Consider the following 7,591-nt stretch of genomic DNA (forward strand, 5'->3'; position numbering starts at 1 on the left):
ATATTTCTTTCGTTTAAGCCCTCACGTCCTCGTCGGACTAAAGGTTCAAATTTCAAATCTAATCACAAACACTACGATCGATCCATGGTCAGCCCTAATTTTATCATGCTGTGGACACGCCCTTCATCCTCCCCCAGTTCCATTTTAAGATGTCCCCTATTCTTCTTTTATATATTTCGAAACCAATCCCCCGACACAGGAAACAACTAGTTGGGAAGCATGGAATAAAAAAAAAGATATTCTTTTCGAACATTTCTAAGGCATATTTGGCTAGACTTTAGAATAAAAACATAAGTGAATAACTTTCATTCCAACTATTTAGTTAGAAGAAATTCGATTTTCATTCCCATTCGATTCCCAAAAAGAATAAAAATATTCTAATCCTTCAAAGTCCCATTTCTACTCTTTCATAATATTCAGATTCTATTTCCATTCCTATTATAAGTCAAACATATCCGGGAATATGATTATTTTAATTTTCAATCCAATATATTTTGATCCTGATTTTAAAAATTTTGATTCTGATTGCGATTGCGTATCCTCGTGCTCGACATTTTCCTCTTTCATCGATCACAGGCATGAGCCTTTGTCATTGGGTATAGCCAGTAGCATGGCCATCTTTTTTTTTTTGACTAGAGAAACGCGCGCCGAGGCAAATCTTACAAAGAGATTATGATTATGACCCAAGGTCCACGAGAATTTGTCCAACGAGCATCTTTATAGAACAAATGATGCGCCCTAAAACTGGTTCGTAGCATCTCCTGGCACGTGCTAGCGCTGTATCCCACAAGTGATTGATGAGGTGACGGGTGGCGCATTTAGAAAGCACAGAGGCAAACAATAGTGACACTGTTCCTTATAGTCTGATTTATTAAATTGCACGAGATCTTTACACGTGTGCCCACCACCACCGTAGAAGGTGGGCCGGACACACTATTTGAGAAAGTAGTATTCAAGAATCATTTGGTTCGCGGGAATAAAAAGGGTGGAACCCGGCAGGTGAAAAAAAGAGGGAGATGCCTCAAGGTGGGAGCACATATGGAACATAGCTTTGGCTTCCATCGAAATGGTTCAGCTTCAAGACACGCAAGCGTCGATTAAATTTAGAGGCCAAATACTTTACACCTGGACACTGCCGGTGGAAGCGCTTCTGATCCGCTGGTACCGAGATGGTGCTGGGTTGACGTACTCACACGTGGATGTTGATTCCTGTGGGAGAAGCCCACGGATCGGAGAGGGTACGCAGAAAATTGCGGTCTGTATCGAACTTTCTCTAGTAGAAGAGGAGTCTAGTGGGGGCTGCTACGCGGGTGAGGCTTTTCTCTCCCCTCCCTTCTATTTTTCAGCAAAAAAAAAAATAGAGAGAGATCGCATATTGAGTTAAAGCTTACAATGAAGAGACAAAAAATCTCATTCTCATTCATGAGAAAAAAAAATCTATGTGAAATATAAAAAAATCGATTCCCAATGACTAAAAATTGGTATAATTTTTTCCAAATATGTTTCTTAAGTTTTTAGATAAAATGGAGCAAGATCAGTCCCTTCATTAAGAGCATAACAAGTATGTTATATAACTTTTTTATTAAAATAGATGCTTGACAAAATATAAACCATTTTCGAATGTGTCACTTTTCTATGGTCAACCAAAAATACAAATATTATTTTTTAATGCATTATATTTTTTTTAAAAATATTTTACTGAGAAAAAATTTTTTCTACAAACTAAATTAGCCTATAATCTCATTTTTCCAGAAGTAAATTTGGAATCGTCTGGTAGGATGCAATGTCAAACTAACTCCTATCTATCCAAGCTGAGGATTAGCACGTAGAAAGGATATGCCTAGAAAGGATATCCAAGCTGTGAGTTTTTCGTATGGGTATTTTAGAGGTGTTTAATGGTCAAGTACGTTGACGAGGAGAGTATTGCATGAGAAATTAATATTAGTCATAGGATTAGCTTAGTTTCAATAGTAGTGATGAAAGTGGATCGGATAATGTCTATTTGAATCTATCTTCGTATTTGAATCTATTTGAATATGAACAGAATTTTGAGTATCTGATCAATATTTGTATTCATATCTATATCCATCAAAGTAAAATGGATATAGATATCGATGGGCAATTATCCAATTCAAATCGAAATATTCGATTTCATTTGTAATGCTACTTAATTTTATATAATACTAATAAATTTTTAAGAAAAATAAAAAATCATATTAACATACTATTAACTTGATTTATCATCCACTTAGTAATATTTTTAATTTTATGGTTATATATTTAATTATTCAACTTATTTTGGTATTTATATCTATATTTTTAGTATCCAATTTGTATTTGTATGCATTTAAAATAAATATGAATATAAATTTTTACATCTAATCAATATTCATATCCGTATTTGTATTCATTAAACAAAATAAATATGAATATGTATATACTAGTATCCGATTCGATTTCAATCTTAATTAGTAGTATTTGTTTTCTCAAAAAAGTTGGGACGCCAAATCAAATTATGTCAAGTTTGGCCTGGTTTAGTTGAATCAGACTTGGTGGTTCAGTTTTGTATGGATGCAATTAGCTGAATTGTGGTCCAAACTGTTTCGAGTTGGGTTAAGCCCTGTCTCGTTTAGTCCAACCCAATTAGGCCAGACGTGGCTGTTGTCAGACTTGTTGGGCCTGGTTTTGGGCCGCAGGCCTATCATGCTGCCGTGCTCGTATTTTGGGCCTTGTTGTCAAGGAACTGCGGCTTGTCGGGCCAAGCTTCAAACAGCTGCTCAACCCATTGAGCCGAGACGGGCCCATACCTTGTACTGATTGGCCATTTGAGCAACTCTCTCCTTTACAAAAAGAATTGGAAATATAGGCCTTATTTCTAACGTACAAATTTGCGAAGCCTGGAATAACAGAGGAATCTGAAATAACTTCCAAGTCACTATTCCTAGAATACCGCCGCCTTCTTTTTTTTTTTTTTCGCGGACAAGGTTACCCCAGCGGGAGTGTTATTCCAGGTGGGAATAAGAGATTTGGTCCGAACAACAAACAACAACTACTATTTCAAGAGGAACCAAACCGAGCCTTAAGTTGTTCTTTTCTGGAAAACTAAAAAACATTACCTCACCTTATGGGTTTACGTCTATAAGACAAACTTTGATTTGAATATTAACGCTGCTACAACCAAGAAAACCCAACTTATTATTACACTGATCATGGGTCCAAGAACAACATATACCGGCCAAGTTGTATAAGCATGCCAATCCATGTGAAGCGTTGACACAGACCACATGCATATTGTTGCCTCGGAACATGCTACAAACTTACGGATTATAGGACTATAAAGCAACAGATTTTATAGATAAAGGATAAATCCAAGTATGCTGATAAAATCATCAACAGATATTTCGGTTCCTTGCCTCTGTACATGGATATAAGATCTACATGGTGCATAGCCATTGTGGAACTAACTATATATTTCAGGATCCAAATCTAATTACAGGCACTGTGATCAACCCTAAAAGAGCTCATATTGTAGGATCCTCTCGTCACACATGACCTACAAGGAGGAATGATTGCGATACCATTTGTAACGATCTAAAAACTCATCTAAAAAAAAACTGGCCAGAAGATATTCTTTGGAATTTTTTTGGTAAAGTTTATGCATCTAAGATCTACTCATGCACGATGGATATGAAACTAATACATGTCCACACGAGTCCTCTCACAAGGCATATTTTATTGGCATTCACAAAATCTGAAATTTACAAGTCTTTGTTGCATTTTAGAGTGGGAAGAACTCTTGCAGATGGATGTCCTTCGTGTTGGTGCCGATAAAATTATGTAGAGATCGCCCATGAGCAGTCCCTTCCGCAGCAACATTCCCATTTAGAGATCCAAAAACCCCATGGAAAGAATTTGATAGAACAATTATTATCTCGGGTCAGTTTAGAGCATGGTATGCTAAATCGGCCGGTTTAGTCCGTACTATACCGGTTCGGTCTTTGACCGGTACGGTACAACGGTAGAAATGGTTCCGGTCCCATAGGAGCCGGAAACGAGCAGTACGGAGGCGACCGATTCGCACCAATACCGTTGTGGGCAGTGCGCCTGCCCATGCTTTATTATGGAGACTGGTTTGGCACCGTTATGAACCAGTCCAGACCGATCTCAAACTGGTCCGATAAGTAACTGGTATGCCTATCAGTACCAGTTCAGCGTACCCTAGTTTAGAGATAGATAACAAGTTCTTAAAGAACTTAGGAACCACATTATTCAATGCTGAATCAGTGGCAGAGGTGGATATCCTAGCAGAACCAATATGTAAAATGGATAAGCTCTTACCATCTCCCACATATGCCCAAGGATGCTTTGGGTTGAGATATATTAAAGTGAACTCCACCAAAAAACTTGATTAAGATGATTGACATTGCTATTGTGGCCGGATGAGTAGTGAAAGAAACGATTGCTCGCTAGATATCCATCCTTGTGGCAAATTTAACGTTTGATTGGTGGTCCACCTCGAGAAGACATGCAGGCGAGAGTTGAGATAGAGGGCTCGAAAAATAATCAAAAATACCATGTTGATTGAATCCTTGTTGAGGAGCATGAAAAATAATCGAAACTTTCGAAAATTAATCTTCTTTTATGTAACTTATTATAACTATGACACATCGAGCATCATTTCATAGTGTAGACATCTATTTTTTTTATAAAAGAAAACAAGGTCATTGATTAAACGTAGCTTCTTCTTCTTCTTTTTTTTGCTTCTAAGGATAAAACGTAGCTTCTAGGAAACGAGTGGTGCACAAACGACATGTATGTCCACGGCCCATTAATTGAGAAACAGCAAGTTCAAACGTGACCCATTTGCTGGACGAGGCATAGGTTTCGGCCCATGCCGGTGGCCCAATGTAGTTGGACTAAGCCCTGTTCAAAGTTTAATGGGTTGGGCTACCGTGTGCCGGCACTAGTTATACATATGTTCTATACTTCTATAGGAGAACTTAATTACGGGTCCCTAAATTTTGACTATATATATATAATATATATTATATATGAGACTAATGGAGGATTAGCTTTATGTTATGCACTTCCACGGATCTAGAACTGATCAGGAGCCGGTCCTCAAGCCTAAACTCTATTCATTTTTAGTCCAACTTCAGGCCAGATCTATTTAAAATTTTATATTTTCTGTGCTCAAAGTCGATCCATGATCAGCTCTACACTGGTCTCAACAAGCAGCGCGCTTGGACCAGTTCATATATTATACAGAAAAATTAATTTCACATCCCTGCTTCCCAGGTTTTAGCAATAGTTTGCATCTAACGCTTTGGCATCATTGGAAAACTAGCTTGGTGTCACATTTTGAGCCAGGAATATGTTTGTTTGCCGAAGGGCAAATGAAAAAGCTGTAAACCCTAGTTTATTTAGGAAATTATTGAGGGTAAAATTCATATTTTGGCCCCGAATTAACACCCGCCCACTCCAACCCTCCATGAAATTTTATGTTCCAAACCTGTGCATAAAATTTTAAAATCCAGATTTCCTTTTTTTTTCCCTGCTTGCATTGCTTCTGTGTTGTCACGCACATCCGAATCTCACGTGTGGCATTATTTATTTATTTTATTTTATTTTATTTTTGAATTTGATAGTATACAACTCAATGGGATGGCTTCACAAGAAAAAGTAGAAAATGTATGCAGCATGCATGTAGAAATTTCTTTATACTCGCCTAGATCATGACATTATTTAAATTAATCACAAGCTGACATCCATTGGCATCAATCTCTTGCTCTGGGATACGATCGGCCCCTCATCCATGACCATGTATCATGTATGGCATCGGTCCCCGTCCGTGGCTTCCGAGTCCGGTCGCGAGCTCAAGGAAAGAGAAGGGCGTGGGGTTGGCTTGACCCCTTCCTTGGAAACATCCCATGGTAGGGAGCTAAACTAGGCTACGTGTAGCCACGGGGCAAGATCCATGAGAAAAGGGCCTCTTTCACATCAAGCAGGGGGGCCACGTACTAGTGCTCTAACTACTCTCCACGCTTGGTGCCAAGCTGGCTCTTCACTGGAGAAACTCCACCTAATTCTCCCTGTGCTTGTACAACAACGTTAGGAAAAGATCCTCATTTCTACTGGTTCTCGTAGATGCACGAGTGTTGTAGTTAGCAAGCAATCTGCTATGATCGGCTTATTGCTTTAATTATAGAAAAAAAGGATCTAGTTTTCTTTTTGATATAAAAGGGAGGCAAAAGAAGTTATCTGACTTTTATTGAAGATTAATCGTATTTATAACAGAGATGAGAAGTAGAAATGAGTTACATTATTAAGAGAGAAGAAGAATAGATGCGAAAAAAAGAAGCTAACTGGTTCCAAACCAAGTACCTGATAATCAGAACCGAAAATGTTGATACTTGTAAGAAGAAACAGTAGAGAAAATAATTTTATCCAGACCAATAAGATCCAACCAATTTCACAAAGATTTTCAAGAAAAAGCATCAGAATCCAGAATGGCCACAAGCTCTAAATTTCGTAGAACCTTGAGAGAGCTTTTTTTTGAAACAAGAAAATAGCCAATTTTTCATTACTAATTTTCATACCACCTCTGGTACATCGTCTGGAAAAGGATCTAGTTTTCAAGCAAGAACTTTCTTATCAATTTGCTTCGAAGATCAATGACATCTCATGCGGTGTCTCTTGGATTCAAATTCATCAGCTTCAGTGCCTAATGATAAAATCAATAAGAATAAGTTTTCTGCTTAATTTGAGAACAAGAGTATACTTGGTTTCATACCTTTTTACCTAGCATTCCACCTCTTACCTGAAAATACATTTATAGAAATGGGCTCTATAACTAACACAGACACAGTATTTCATGACTCATAATAAGATGGAACATAAAATTTGACATCTAAAATGGCATTTTTTTTCTGCAATTTAAATTGTTGATTGTGCCAAGGTAATTGTGAGTCTAATATTCGAACAATCAAGAAGCTCTTTTAACATACGAAATGTGCTTGAAATCCTTTCCCCCTTAAAACTACTTAAAAATATTGCAAGTAAGCTGAAACCCTTAAGGATTCATGGACCAAGGTGGTTAAACAAAGCAACAGTAAATTTGGCTTCACTTTTTGACTTACAAGAGAAAAGTCTAGATTGATGTGAAGAAGTTCCACAATATAAATTCAAAATGCACGGCTATGCGACACATTGAATTTTTATGTCAAGCTTATATTAAGTCATTGTTGATTCTATGGAATATTTTTGATGATCATAAATAATGTAATTCAATGTGTTGGTGACTATCTGCTGCATGTTGGTGTCACCTTATTTCTCTGCCTCCAATGTCACATCCACCTGCAGTCTTAACTAAGAAACAACCATGATGAATTCATGAATAACCATGGCAAATGTGACTAGGAGTGTAAGGTTTTTTTTTCTAGCTTTTTTTCTCAAGCCTTCTATTCATGTGAATGTGTCGACAAAGTTTGTATGTTTAAGGACTACATCCAAGTAAGTGAGTTAATACGCATTATCATCGACAAAAAAAAGAAAAATGCATCTAAAATAGACCTAATTGTGCTGGTAATTA

The sequence above is a fragment of the Phoenix dactylifera genome, chromosome 8, assembly GCF_009389715.1.
Source record: "Phoenix dactylifera cultivar Barhee BC4 chromosome 8, palm_55x_up_171113_PBpolish2nd_filt_p, whole genome shotgun sequence".
Lineage (NCBI taxonomy): Eukaryota > Viridiplantae > Streptophyta > Magnoliopsida > Arecales > Arecaceae > Phoenix > Phoenix dactylifera.